Genomic DNA, 16,229 nt, shown 5'->3' on the forward strand with positions numbered 1-16,229 from the left:
TCTGATCTTATTCATTGGTCTACTATGTGGCAATTTATCGAAAACCTTTTGGAAATCCACATAAATTACCTTGATTACAATGCCCATGTCTACTCTGTTGCCTCTTCAAAGAATTCAATGAAGCTGGTCAAGCAAGACTTTCCCTTTTGAAATCAATGTCAACTATTTATTATTATATTTTTAGTTTATGTTTTTGTTGCTTTGTCCTTTAGTAGGGATTCCATTATTTTTTCTATTACAGTACTAATGTTAAGCTGACCTGTCTATTATCTTCCCTGGGCATGTTCTATCTCCCATCCTAAATACAGGTATTCCATTAATTATCTGCCAGTCATCTGGCACTAGACCTTTTCCTAATGAATTATTAAATATGTGTAATGGTGTACCTGCTATCCCTTTGCTAGATTCTTTTAAAATACATGGGTTTAATCCATCTGGACCAAAGCTTGATTTGTTTATTTAATATTTCTCTTCTTATTTTAAATTTGGTTATATCATTTCTAATCTTATCTTCCAATGTTATGTCCACCTGGTCTACTCCCTAGTAAATACGGGGAAAAATGATTATGTAATGTTTCTTCGACTTTACTACCACTGCCTGTGATTTTATTTTGACCATCCCTTTGTGGCTCTATTCCCATCCAGGCTTTCTTTTATTGAATCATATGCCTGTGGAATATTTTTCTATCTTATGTTCCTTGATGGTTTAGTTTTGTTGTTCCTCTTTGCCTTCCTAATTGTTTTTTTCTGTTTTTTTCTCCTAACCCCTGTTGTTTGTACAGCAGAGAAAAGATACTAGGCCAGAGTTTACTATAAAAATAATACTGAGACAAATAGCATTCACAATTATTTATGCACAAATTGGACAGCAATTTCAGGCAAGGGGACGTGAAGTTAAATATGAAAAATTGGGAAGTTACTATTAGAGCAATGTTCCTTTGTAAGGTGAGAAAATGGTATCAAATATATTGAACGATGTGAAGTTTCTGTATTGACATTGTAGATATGAGCTAAATGCACCACAAAAATTAGGACTTGTCCATTCCAGCCAAAGTACTCTTTTTAGCAGCATGATAAGTCTTAATTACTGCCAAAGAAGCTCACTCGTGCTGAAAATGAGCTCTTACAAGTGTGGAGTCTCATTACTTCAGCTTTTAACTGTTGTTGGAGATTTTTCTTTAAAAATTATATTTTTAACTTCTTATTTTTGTCTCTTTTATGTCTCTCTCAATCTATTTTTTCTTTCTCTGTCTTTATTCTGCCTTCTGTACCTGATTTGACATTGAATTCATTATTGTAACTTCCACTTCTTGGTTGAGGCCCTGCACTATTTGTTAATGATTCTTCAACCTATTTGCTTAAGGAGATATCTAGTCACACAGATCCCAGGTGCCCTGTAGAAGGCACTGTGCTGTTTCTATCTCCCACTTGCAGCAACTTGCCATGCAAAAGCACATGGAAATTAAACAAGCAATGGCAAGTCTGATGAAAGGTTTGTGCTGTTCATTCAGTGGCTGCAGTTAATTCTGGCCTATTTGGTTGAAAAAGTCAATGGGGCAATAAAGGTAGCAGATTATTTTAGCGTATGTAGGACTTGATCTGTGTGTGTGTCTGTCTGAGTGACAGTATGAGTGCATGTGTTTAAGACTTGTATCATATGGAATCTTAGTGGTGGCTTCATTGGTTCTGTATAGAGTGTATACTAGGTGAATGGGCATGGAACTGCTATGAGCTGGCATGGAGGGTAGGCAGGGCCATTGGGGGTAGATGGAGGGATATGGGTTGTGGAGGGCATTAGAGGCCAGTACGGGAGGGTGGGGGAGCATGAGTTGACATGGAGCATATGAGGGGCCATTGGGGGTGGGTGGGGCCATGCATTGGCATCGATGGGGCATGGGGAATGGGTGGGGCATGGGGAATGGGTGAGGCGGGGGGGTGGGTGGGAGAATGAGGTGATACAAGGGGTGAGGGCTAAATGACCTACTATTGATTTAAAATAACTGGGACAAAGTCCCAGAGAACCGAGGCAGGCCTTTTGTTCTCAGCAACCCCTGTGACCACCTCAGAACTGTTTCAGGGGCGGTGGGCCCAACTCCAGCATGCACCCAGCCCCACCCAAACTGCCCTGCCCCCCATTGAGCTAAAAATGCACCTTTCCAGGAATTTTTTCCTGAGGCGGGCATGCCAAGCTGGAAAATTTCCCTAGTCCCACTCCCCACCTCTGACATGAAAATCCAGGCCCACACCCAGTACTCAAAAGACACTGCAAATAGTAGAGCTGGCTCCGGCATTGTCAGTATGGATTTCCCTCTGTGGCGTTAGGTCATTAAAGTCGCTTAAAATTATAATCATGCTGTTTTTCTCGAATGCGGTTTTAAATCATTGATGCCTATAAAATAAATATATTTTTTGTTGCAGTAAATTGATGGCGTGCTGAGTGAGACATGGTACTTCATCCACATAGATGGGGTGGCTCTGGAATATGTGCAGCACTTCCCTTATCTCGGCAGCCACCTCTCCCAAGGGACTACCATCCATGAGAAAGTCCAACACCCAATCAGCTGTGCCAGCGTTGCCTTCTTCAAGCTGCACCAACGTGTCTTTGACAACAGGGACCTTTGCAAGTTAACAAAGGTTCTGGTTTATAAGGCCGTTGTGTTGATCACCCTCCTCTGCTGCAGCGAAACATGGGGGAGAATTTTCGGCTCGGCAAGTGGGGGCGGGTTTTCGCTCGCCGAGGCGTAAAATGATGCGGAGTCCGTTCCGACGTCACCATGCGTCATTTAGATTTTCAGTATGGCTGTCGCACAGCCGACTTGGCTGTGTGCCCGCCGAACTGTCAAAGGCCTGTTAAGGCCATTAATTAACTAATTAACCCTATTGAGAAAGTTGCCCGACCAATGTAAATGTTGGCGGGCAGGTGAAGAGCCCAGGCGGCCGTCGCATTTTTCATGGGACCTCATCCACGGGCAGGATGAGGTTTCATGAATGGTTTATAAATTAAATAAATGTTTTCATGAAAGTTCATTGACATGTCCCAGCTCAGGACATGCTTTAAATTTTGTTTCTTTATTAAAATTTTTAACACTTAAAACTTATCTCCCTGAAGCACCCTCTGTGCCTCAGGGGGGTTTCTGCACTCTTTCGCGCACATTCCCGACTCAGGGAAACCACCCCCTCACTCCACCCGCACAGGGAGCGCACCGCGCTTCTGGATGCGCGTCACACTGGATGGGCCTTAATTGGCCCACCCACATAAAATGGCGCTGTGGACCCAATCGGGGGCGCCAATCAGGTTCGCGCCCACCCCCGCAAAACCCCCCCGACGTGGGGAAAATTGTCTTCATGGACTGTCTACTAAAGCCACATTAAGATCTTTGAGAGCTTTCATCAGCTGTGCTTGAGTCGAATTCCTGGGGATCAAATGGGAGGATGGCCGGACTAACACAAGCATCCTCCATGAAGCTGTGTCTACCAGCACTGAAGTCCTGCTCCTGCAGAACCAACTCTGATGGATGGGCCATTGTGTCCAGATGCTCAAAAACCGCCTCCCTCGGCAGGTTCTCTTCTCACGGCTCTCCATTGGCCAACGCTCAAAGGGCGGCCAAAGGAAAAGGTATAAGGATACGCTCAAGATTGTCCTAAAGCACGGAGGCATTAACACCACTGACCGGGAGGAGAATGCTGCCGATCACTTGCCCTGGCACCACCTGGTCCATCAAGGCACAAGCCACCTCAAGACTCAGTGACTCAACAGCGAGGCAGGACGGCGGCAGCAGAGGAAGGAGAAGAAAGCCAACCCGGGGCTGTGATTTCCACTCCCTTGCGCAACAAAATGCCTCCATTGCGGAAGAACATGTGGATCTAAAATTGGGCTCCTCAGTCATCTGAAGTCTCACCAAGCCTGACGGACGTCATCCTCGATTCCGAGGCACCGCCGATGGAGTGAGACATGAAAGGTGCTGCAGTGTCGTGTGATAACACTGCAGGCAGGACTGTATTTGCTTGAGTCTTCACTAAATGTAGGAGGAAATCTTTCCTTGTGGTCAATTTTGGTAATTGATGAATTTTAAGTAGAAATGACAGAAATCAGCCAATTAGAGCTCAGCTCCAGAAACCTTCCCTGTGTTAAATCCATCCAAGCACTGGGGAGAATTATTAACGTGGGACGAGAGAGATGGATAAATAAGCATCAGGTAACTCAATCCACTCTCCACAAAATCACTGAAGAAACAATTCTGTACTTGAGTAATAACTTCTTATACAAATACAGACCACATCATACCATGACATGGCATATCATGATACAGGCCTTTATTTTGCTGGGAGTTACATACTCAGGTTTATAAATATCTTGTCATTGCTCCATACTATTGAAAATGTCACTCCGGACATTCATTTTGATTTAGGGTTTAGACCACATACATAATTTAACATGCCCTCAGACCAACTACTAACCTCAGCCTGAAGCTGTTATATTAATATTCAAATTAATTTTTTTAGTCTTACATTATTGGTATAGAAGAAGGGTCACACGGTCTCGAAACATTAACTCTGCTTCTCTCTCCACAGATGCTGTCAGACCTGCTGAGTTTTTCTAGCATTTTCTGTTTTGTTTCAGATTTCCAGCTTCCATAGTATTTTGCTTTTATATTATTGATACAGACTTGGGGTAGGGTCTTCAAGTCATCAGGCCAGTGCAGCAAGCGGACCCGGTAGCGGCCGGGAAATGGTCAGTGGCCTGCGATCGGCCCCCGACCACAATTTCACGCTGGCTGGCCAACTAACTAAGGCACGCTGAGAAGCTTGGTGGCACCGGGGTAGGGGCGGAAGGAGGGTGAGTGCTAAATTCTGTGCATGTGTAGTGGAACGTGCAGTGAAAGCTCACTGAAGGCACAGAGCTGCCCCAAGGAGCTGAAGATTTGTAGGAACAGAAATAAAAGTTTTAAAAATGAGAGAAACGTGCCCCCAGTATGACTCAGTCACATGAACAGGGGCATATTAAAAATGTCTAAAGATTTTTATTTTTATTTTAATTACTATTGGAAACCTCATCCCACCTGTGGATGAGGTTTCATAAAAAATCCAAAGGCCTCATGGCCGATTGGCCCAACCGGCAACAATAAGGCTGGACAGGCAGTGAAAAATTGCTTTCAATTAATTGATTAAGGGCCTTAATGGGTCTCTTAATTGTCAGTGGGCATGCTGCCAACTCTCGTGCATGCCCGCCGACCAAAATACTGTGCGAGTGCATGATGGCGTGGGGACGCTTTCCCGATCGGGTCAGTTGCACGCCCGCCCGCGGGGCATAAAATCCTGCCCTTGATTTTCCAGACAGGTTTCTGATAAGAAACAGTGAACTTTATTTACAGGGTTTCAGCAGTAGGTACATGCTTCCATCAAGACCCACAACTAGACAAAAACTTCACCCCAAAGGTTCCCCCCGCTTTGGGCTGATTTGCTCATGCTGTCACGCGATACTACACAGTGCAATAAGTCTTAAAGCTACAGTCACTACATTCCTCAAAGCTACAGTCACTACATTCCTTAAAGCTACAGTCACCACATTCCTCCACCTTTAAATTTTTTTAAACAGTTTGTATTTACAAGAACAACTACATTCATAACATTACAAATATATACACAGGTTATGAAATTATAAGTTCAGTCATTCAGGTGGTTTCCTGATCCGAGTGGAATGTCGTAGTTCTATGATTTTAGAATCTCTTACTGAATCTCCATTTTCTGGAACCGCAGCAACATCAGGTACCTCCTTAGGCACAGGCAGTTCAGTGTTATTCACACTGACAGAGACATCTGGTGTCTATCCTTGGTTGATCGATCACAACGGGGACCACAGATTCCACAATGGTTACAGGTGGAACATCAATTTGTTGGGGTATCTCCCTTCTTCTCAAATGCTCCATGTGTACTCGGGTGATCCAGCTATCCACTTCTATGTGGTACGACAGAGATCCGGTCACAGAAACTATTACACCAGGTAACCAACTCAATCCACCACCGAAGTTTCATACAAATACTGTTTCACCTACAGTAAATTCTCGCTCTCAGCTATGCAAATTGTGAGCCATTTTTGATTCCCTTGACTGTCCTCTACCTTCTTCGCCAAATTGGGAAGTACCAGGCTTCATCTCGTATGAAGGCAGTGCTTCATAAGTAATTCTGAAGGTGTGGAGCCTGTAATAGTGAGTGGGGTCATTCATTGTCATTTCTGAACCATCTTCCATCTTGTCTTCTTCTGTCTACCACAGAGTTTAGTCTCGTCCTTCATTTTGACTTCACAGTCAGCCAGACCAGGTGAAATCTCAACTTGGTTCCATTCAGGGGTTGAGCTACTCATGGCTTCATCGTTCACTTGTATTTTGGACTTTTCTTTCTAATGCCTCTTTTGTTTCACTCAGCCAATTCTTCAGGTCTTCTGTCTCCTTTTTGTATCTTTTGGCTTCCTCCTGGAGCCTTGAACATTGCTGCGTCTTCTCTGCCAATTGGTTCTTCAGTTTGTTCACAGTGATGTTAAATTCGTTCTGCTTCTCTTCCAATTTTCCAGAGGTACAAACTTTGAGCTATGGGATCCTTGTAGCATGTGAAGGCCTTTCAACAGGTTTTTTCCATTTCTTTGCGAAGCTCACTCGCTCCATCTTGAATTCTGTAATTTAGCAGAATCTCCTTGGATTTCTTCTGCTGTTTTTCCATGCTGCTGTTTAAGACAGTCTTCATTTCCTCAGGTTGCTGAATGGTTACACAATCCTTTTGCATCCTCTTAAGGTCCTTTGACTCTCCAGGCTCATTCTGAAATACCTTGCCTTGTTCCTTTACCAACTCAGGAACTCTTCCGGCTTCCTTTTGAAATCTCACCGGCCAATCAAGGTTAATTTCCCTCAACCAGTTATGACTTAGAAGGCTTGGTCCTTCACATTCAACAACAATCACAGGGAGCTGAGCTGTCTGGTATTTGTAATAAATAGGTATAGTGGTAATACCTTCCACTTGTATGGTTTCACTAGTATACATTTTCAAATTGGCTGAAGTCTGCTCCATATTCAATTGTTGAGTACTCATGTTTAAATATTTGAATGTGTGCTCCCCCACTACAGTGGTTGATGCACCAGTATCCATTTCCATAATCAAAGGTTTTCCATTGACCTGCAGAGTAACAGTGATTGGCTCTGTTTTCACAACTTTCACATTAAATAGAGAATAAACATCGGAATTATTGGTTTCCGGTTCATCCACATTATGTACTTCGATCTGTTTAGTTTGCTGCCTGGGAGTCTGTCTCAATCGTGCTTTACATTGCTTCAGTATGTGCCCTCTTTTATGAAAATAATGGCACTCCACCTCTTTAAAACAGCAAGTTTCAGGGATATGGTTACTTCCACATTGGTAACAATTCATTTTCAGATTTGCTTGGAAAAAGGAACCGAGGCATTCTATATATTGACTCCAGTCCTCTGTAGATGAGTTGAAGGGGTCAATCCTGCCAAAAAGTGGCATACCAGGTGAGTATATTTTCCCTTTCTTCTGTTCAAAACAAGATACTCGCATTCACTGGCCGAGGGACAGCACTGGACCCAATTTATCCTCGTCACCAGTTGTTATGGACTTGATTTTCCAGACAGGTTTCTCATAAGAAACAGAGAACTTTATTTACAGGGCTTCAGCAGTAGTTGCTATGCTTCCATCAAGATCCACAACTAGACACAAACTCCACCCCTAGGGTTCCCTACGCTTCAGGCTGATTCGACAGTACAACAAATCTTAAAGCTACAGTCACTACATTCCTTAAAGCTGCAGTGATTACAATTATGCAGCATTGTTGATCAAGAAAAGAACAAGGAAAAATTTCCTTGAAACAATGTTTCAAACAACTTGAATAAATGGACTCCTGCCGCCAGGGCCAAAAGCAGGTCCCGAGTCTGCATGGGCAAATTGCGGGACCACGTACAAAATTTTTCTGCCAGCAACCAATTAAGAGGCCGCAACTGGTACTGTCATCCAATTAAGTTATGCCTCTTCAAACTGTTGGTCCACCCATGGAGGTGGCCGCTGCCTAGGTTGCTGGGAGGAGGAAGGAGCAGTCCCATGTTAAGACCTCCTCAAAGGCCAAGTAAGGATTTATTTCTTATGTGCCAGGCAGTGTATGTACCAGTGGCAGTGTCAGATCCACTTGGGCTGCCATTGTCACCGAGCAGCGGCAGGGAGGGCGCCCTCCCTGGGTCATGGATCAACCAGAAAGGGAGGTCACCCCCAAAGAAAGCCACTGGAGGCTCCCTTAATGTACAGCAAAATTACAGCGGGAGGTGTTAATTGTCCACTTAATTGAATTAATTGGCTGCCCACCTCCAGGGGGGCAGCCAATCTGTTGCCATTCCCACTTCTGGGAATATCCGGTGGTGGCGGGAAGACTCTTTCTGAAACCGTTTTACAACCCTTCCCACCTTCAGTACATTTCCCGTGGGCTGGTAAAATTCAGCCCTTCATTTCAGATCAATCACATAATTGTGCATTATGTTCTGCAAAAAAAAACCACGTCCCCCCTCCATATTATTTATCTTAATTAGCATGAAATTACACAATGGAATATTAATATAAAATACATAATTTTATATCATTATATTTATATTAAGATAATAATGGAATTTAATTAAATCATGCCAATGCATCGGTTGCTAATACTACATAGCACAATTTCAACCCAATGTTTTTCATCATTGCCAATCAATATATACATGCACACACACATGCATTTCAATGCACACTAACACCAACACACCAACACCCTCACACCAACACTATCACACTAACGCCATCACACCAACACCAAACCAAAAACCAGCACTCCAACGCCATCACATCAATGCCATCACACCGACGCCAACACACCGACACCAACACACCGACACCATCACACCGACGCCAACACACCAGTGCCAACACACCAATGCCACCACACCAATGCCATCACAACAACGCCAAACCAAAAACCATCACACCAACACTATCACACCAATGCCATTACATCGACACCATCACACTGATGCCAATGCCAACACACCGACGCCAACACACCAACACAAAACCAAAAACCATCACACCGACACTATCACACCAATGCCAAAAACCATCACACCAACACTATCACACCAACACCATCACATTGACGCCATCACATCGATGCCAACACATCGACGCCAACACAGTGATGCCAACACACCAAGGCCAAACCAAAAACCATCACACCAACACCATCACACCAACGCCAACACACAAACGCCATCACAGCAACGCCATCACACCAACGCCATCACACCAACGCCATCACACCAACACCAAACCAAAAACCACCATACCAACGCCATCACACCGACGCCAACACACCGAGGCCGACACACTGAGGCCGACACACTGAGGCCGACACACTGAGGCCGACACACCGAGGCCAACACACCAACGTCAACACACCGACGCCAACACACCGACGCCAACACACCGACGCCATCACACCGACGCCATCACACCAATGCCATCACACCAACGCCATCACACCAACGCCAACACACCGTCAGCACACCAACGCCATCACACCGACGCCAACACACTGACGCCATCACACCGAGGCCGTCACACCAACACCATCACACCAACGCCAAACCAAAAATCATCACACCAATGCCATCACACCAACACCAACACCAAATCAAAAACCATCACACCAACACAATCACACCAACGCCATCACACCAACACCAAACCAAAAACCATCACACCAACACCATCACACCAACACCAAACCAAAAACCATCACACCGACACTATCACTCCAACGCCAAAAACCATCACGCCAACACTATCACGCCAACACTATCACACCAATGCCATCACATTGATGCCATCACATTGATGTCATCACATTGATGCCATCACATCGACGCCAACACACCAACGCCATCACACCAATGCCATCACACCAACGCCATCACACCAACGCCATTACACCAACGCCATCACACCAACGCCATCACACCAACACCAAACCAAAAACCATCACACCCACGCCATCACATCGACGCCATCACACCGATGCCAACACACCGAAGCCAACACACCGAAGCCAACACACCGAAGCCAACACACCGACGCCAACACACCGACGCCAACACACCGAAGCCAACACACCGACGCCAACACACCAACGCTATCACACCAATGCCATCACACCAACACCATCACACCAACATTAAACCAAAAACCATCAAACCAACACCATCACACCAATGCCAACACACCAACGCCAAACCAAAAACCATCACACCAACACCATCACACCAACACCAAAAACCATTTTACCAATGCCATCACACCAATGCCAACACAGTAACACCAACACACCAACGCCATCACATCAATGCCATCACACCAGCGCCATCACACCAAAACCATCACAGCAACACCATCACACCAACACCAACACCATCACACCAAACCAAAAACCATCATACCGATGCCATCACACCAACAAAAATTAACACGGAAGCCCCAGTAGGATGGAGATTTTAAATCTCACAATTTATCATAAATGAAAAAATGGGAGCTAATTAACAGCAGTAATTAAATCTCAGTGTTCAGATGATAAATTGCTCAAGCTCACTGCTCATCACTTAGGATGTAATCTGACTTCTCAATTTGATTAGTGCTCTATAATTTCCTTCCAGGAAGCTAGTATTAATATCTACAAAATATGCAATCCCCTGCAACTTGGAAGGCTATGCATTACATTATCCCAAAATGTACTAATCACATATTATACAGATTGTGTTGAATAGTATCACTTCTGTTTAAATTACAATTCAGTTCTGAATCTGTTACAACTTAAAGCTGTGCCCACTTGCGCTAACAAAAAATGAAAGAAAAATGTACCTACTGGCCAATTTGTACATGATTTTATATTTTCACTCCCCCTACACAAAGGGCCTCATAATTCAAAACACTACAGAACCCAAACCTTCCTAGAAAAGGGGAAGACAGATTAGTGCAGGAGGAGAAATAGCTGAAGAATATCAACTCTTTTAGCTGCATTGCCTTGAATGTTATAAGTGCAAAATCCCTACCTTCATAAATACATTGCCTTGCATGTTATTAAACATCAATATATTGTGGTCATTATTGACCAGAAACTTAACTGGATGAGCCACATAAATACTGTGACTACAAGAGCAGGTCAGAGGCGGTGTATTGTGTGGTGATTAACTCACCTCCTGACTTTCCAAAACTTTTTCACCATCTACAAATCTGAATTCAGGAGTGTGATGGAATACTCTCCACTTGACAAGGTGAATACAGCTCCAACAATACTCAACAATTTCAACATCATCCTTAAAATAACAGTACACAGGATCGGTACCCTATCCATTGTCTTAAACTTTCATTCCCTCCACCAGTGTGGTTGCCGTGTATACTATCTACTGGATGCACTGCATGGCTCCTTCGACAGAGCACCTTCCAAATCTGCAAACTCTACCATCTAGCAGCACAAAGGCAGCAGGCATATGGGAACACCACCACCTACAAGTTCCCCTCCTAGACAAATACCACACTGATTTGAAAATATATCATTGTTTCTTTGTCATTGCTGGGTCAAAATTTTGGAACTCTTTCCCTAACAACACTGTCGGTGTACCAACACCATACAGACTGCAGCAAAGTCCAACCACCTTCTCAAGAAATGGGCAACAAATGTTGGTTTTGTCAGCAATGGCCATATCCCACGAATGAATAAAAAACAACGCATTAGGTTGGTCTTTACAAGCACACTACTCTGACCATTATAACAGTGTTTCTTTGACCTTTTTTGGTACAGTACATTGACCTTTATGAATGCATTGGCTTGCCCTTTATAAGCTCATTGTCATGACCCTCATAAGCAAATCTACTTGACCCTTATAAGTGAATCACTTTCACTTTTAAGATTGTTTTGCCTTGACGAAGCTATGTGTTGTCTCAACATAGAATTTCATTTATTCTTTGGCAAGAATGTTATAATTAAAATGATTGATGAATCCATAAAATATTTAGAACATGTATGGCAGTAAAATCAACTTTGAAAATTTCTAAACCAAAGAATACAGATGCATGATTTCTTCATCAGTTATTTAAAAATTAAAGTCTTACAACCAGCTATAATATAATGTTGATCAGGAAATCTAAGGGCAGAATTTTCCGGCTCCATTAAGGCAGGGTGGGGCCGGAAAATGTGGCAAGCCATTCAAAAGCCTATTGACTTCAACGAGACCGGAAAATCCTGCCGGCGGGAGGGGCTGGAAAAACCCAGCCTAAGTGTGTAACTCCGCACTTCGATGGTCCAGCATTGAAGTAATGTTCATAACTTGTTTGAACTCTCGCTTATGTGATGGCCCATGTGCTTTTGGTGTAAAAAGCTTTATTTTGTATTGGGTGATGGTCCCTTAAGAACTAGGTTTCTCTAAGATATGATTTCTGGTAAAGCACTTGGCTTTCAGTTTATTATCATGTTCTCTGGGAGATAAACAAAAGAGGGAAAACAAGTCAATGTAAGTTAATTGTAGTGGTGTGTTTCAGTGTTCAAGAAGTTTTAGCTTTTAGCTGGAGAACAAGCTAGCTGCAGAGGAAAAAACATCTCTCTCAGAGTTCAGTTGAAATGTTGTGTCTTGGCTAAAAGAGTTTAAACTTCTTGTTAATTGAAGGACTCCTAACAGTGAGTTGAACTTCTGGTATAGCCAAACTGAGAGAAAGAGAGAGAGCTAGATGCAAAACTCCAGAGTTAAAAAATATTAGAAGGAAAGTTCTAACCTGAGGTAGTTATGCTTAAGATGCTAGAGTTGAACAGGAAGTTTGCAACTATAAGATGTTTGAAGGAAATTTGAAGGGAAAGCACAAAACAGAAAGATGATGAAAATGAATTAAAATAAGTGCAGGCAAACAAAAGCTTCTTGGCATGCATCATGCAAAGTTAACTCTGGCATTTCCACAGGCTGTTCCTGTAGAGGGGGAAATAAATTGGGTCACTGTTGGAAGTAAGCGGAAGGCTCAAGAAATCTCAACTCTTACACAAATCTTTGAAGCAGTACTCAGACCAAGCGATTCTTCCAATTTTTTTTTATAAGTCTCTGACTTGAGTTTATCGGGAGTGTAAGTCTAATGGGTGTAGAAGGAAATGTGATTTAAAGAGTTCGATTTAGATTATAGGTAACTGAGTTCATTAAACTTTTATTATCTTTAATGTAACTGACTTTTTAAGATAGAGGGCAGGATTTTGAGTTCAGCATGCAGCGGCCCGTTTCCCAGCTGCTCCCGGGCCTGCTGGCCGCACCCGCACACTGAACTCAAAATCCTGCCCCTGTATCTTAAATAGTCAGTTACATTAAAGATAATAAAAGTAGAAAATCGATTGGCCCCCGATCGCGATTTCACGCTGGCTGGCCAATTAACGGCCAGGCAGTATGAAAGGTGCACTGAAATGCTGAGCCCTGCTGGGGTGGGGTGGGAGGAGGGCGAATGCTGAAGTCAGTATGGTCACGGGGGAGCACTCACAGAATGATCCCTGAAGGCAGAGAGCTGCCTCAGGGAGCTGAAGAATCCAAAAGTCATAAATAAAGATTTTAAAATGCCGAAAAAAATGTGCACACATCAGAATGAGTCATCTAAACATATGGATGCTGAAAATTCTGTCCAATCGTTGTTATCTTTTTTTTAAATTAATCTCGGAAACCTCATCCCACCCTTGAATGAGGTTTCCGCAAAAAGGCAAAAGCCACATGGCCAATTCACCCACCCGCCAACCATAAAGTTGGATGGGCAACAAAAACTCCCCGTTAATCACAATGTTAACGGCCTTAATAGGCTTCTTAGTTGTCGGCGGGCATGCTGCCCAATCCCGCGCATGCCCGCTGACCAAAATATTGTGCGAGTGCGCAATGACGTTGAGATGTTTGCTTGATGTCATCACGTGCTATTTCACGCTCGAGCGTGTCAGGCATGTGCCCGCATGCCAAGTGAAAAATTCTGCCCAGAGTGTATTTATTAGTATTCGTGCTCTTTGATTTTTGGGTAGTAAAATAGTTTTGATTTAAACTGTGAACCTCGTGGTTTCATTGTTTAAATAAATATCTGGGTTTCTGGATTCTAAAAAAAATAAATAAAAATGTTACTGGCCTTGCAATGATGGTCATCGCCTTAACCCCCTACCTCTTTCTACCTCTTAATTGGATCGCAGATGATGTGCACCATATATCTTTGAATTTTGTCTTACTCTATTTGTTTCAAATTAAGTGAAGTCTGAGCAAATAAAATTCTCTTTGGTGTCAAAAATAAGACAGAATCCGAGTAATCACAAGGATTTAGGCTTAAATCAGAAATTGAAAGAAACTGAAGCATTTTAAATAAATAAGTACCACAGTACTTTCTCTCCAGCTATTTACAGGTGGGGTGGGCAGCTGCAAAGTGAGCTGAATGGCTCACTGTGCCAACAAGAAAAGCAGCTCTGTGTGTGTGTCACACCAGGAGTGGAGTGCCAACACTGACATTTTTGAGTCTCATCAGATTTAATCCTGACATGTCTTTTAGGAGGGAAAAGTCAGCTTCAACTGGGTTTAACCTTTATCAAAACCTCAGTTATCCTGTGTGTATCCTATATTATTAAAAAAAACCAAACTTTCACTTCAGAAACAGGCCTTAAAACAATCAGGCTCAAACGCCATCTCCAAGGTCCAAGCCAAATCAAAGAGAGGCCAAGTGATGATGATGTAAAGGGTACTGTCATCAAATAGCTTGCAAAGAATTGAGACATTCTGAGGAGGAGTATTGTGACTGGTAATACATTTATGTTATTATGTCTGATATTATAAATTACTTATCATTGCATCAATTAGAAAAAAAGGTTTCTAATGTGCCAATGTTTGTGTAACTTTGTTCTGCCACTCATACAGAAGAAGTTGCATTTAAACTTTCACACCAAACTTTAGCAACATAGAAGACTGCTCCAAAACCCCTTGGTAGTGCAGCGCTGTCCCTTCCACAGCACCACTTTGAATAGGAAATTCAATCTTCAGGAATATTTAAAACAGAAAACTTTGGAAATTTATAGTAGGTTATTCAGGTGGAACTTTTTTGTGGTCTTGCTGTATATTTCAAATATTTTCTGCATTTATTTCCAATTTTCTGCAATTTCAATTAGTTCAGAAATTCATTGAAATCATTTCGAAAGGACTCACTCTCCTCATTGCTCACCATACAGGAATCAGAAATACACATGTTCCTGAAAGCAGCCAGCATCAATCTTAAACTCCGTGGTTTAAAGTTCCAAAACCTCGACGGGCTGTGCGATGTGTAAGTAAGATGAGACAATGGAGAAATGGGAAAGAAGAACAGAAATGTTCCAGTGTGAACTACAGAGATGAGTTAGGAAAAATATGGCCATCGTTAATTAGTGAGTTGTTTTTATATCTGGCCATGGCAAAGAGTGGTTGAGAACATACTCATTTGTAAACATGGGGAAACCTGGCATGCAAACATGAGACTTGTCAAACACAAACCTTCTCATGTCAAACACCACTGAGGAATCCAATCCACCAGCAGCAAAAGGAATAAACACAAAAGTGTAACATTGAAATTTGTTCAGCTGTGACTTCCGCAACTGTTGGGGTGAAGAAAAATAAAAGCACCTTGTGGAGGTGTTAAACACGGCATGCCAAGTTTTGAAAGACTCCCGTACTAAGGAAAACAAATGAACCACAAAACATCTTTCCTGGTAAGGAAAAATAGCCATGGAGAGGGAAAATGCTGAAGTTAGCGAGCTGTTTATACAAGTTTGCAACGGTAACTCACAATCCAGATTTCCTTGCAATTTAACACAACAACCGATAGCAGTTTCTGTAGGTATTTTGCATACATAATTTTGTTTGAAGCCACCATCAAAACATTTCTTTGAAAGATCCCATTTGAAAAGGTGCATTAGGGTTGCCAACACTCCAGGATTGTCCTGGGGTCTCCTGGAATTGACAATTATTCTCCTGGATACTTCTGTAAGTAAGGAGAAAAATTGTGGGGAATTTAAACAACTTGTGTTTTTTCATTTTCTTGAAACACTTTCATTTATTAGTTACAAAAATGTTGGAGATGAGGAAAGGAAATGATTAGACTCAAAGTCAAGGTTAATCGAATCAATTAACAAAGAG

General features: G+C 42.7%; 1 protein-coding gene across 6 annotated transcripts in view; it reads right to left on the reverse strand.

Annotated features, from left to right (window-relative positions):
• Window positions 1-16,229, reverse strand: part of astn2 (astrotactin 2) — a 1,702,785-nt gene that overhangs the window by 172,534 nt on the left and 1,514,022 nt on the right. The window lies entirely within an intron of this gene.

The sequence above is a fragment of the Cetorhinus maximus genome, chromosome 10 (genome assembly GCF_964194155.1).
Source record: "Cetorhinus maximus chromosome 10, sCetMax3.hap1.1, whole genome shotgun sequence".
NCBI classification, from domain to species: domain Eukaryota; kingdom Metazoa; phylum Chordata; class Chondrichthyes; order Lamniformes; family Cetorhinidae; genus Cetorhinus; species Cetorhinus maximus.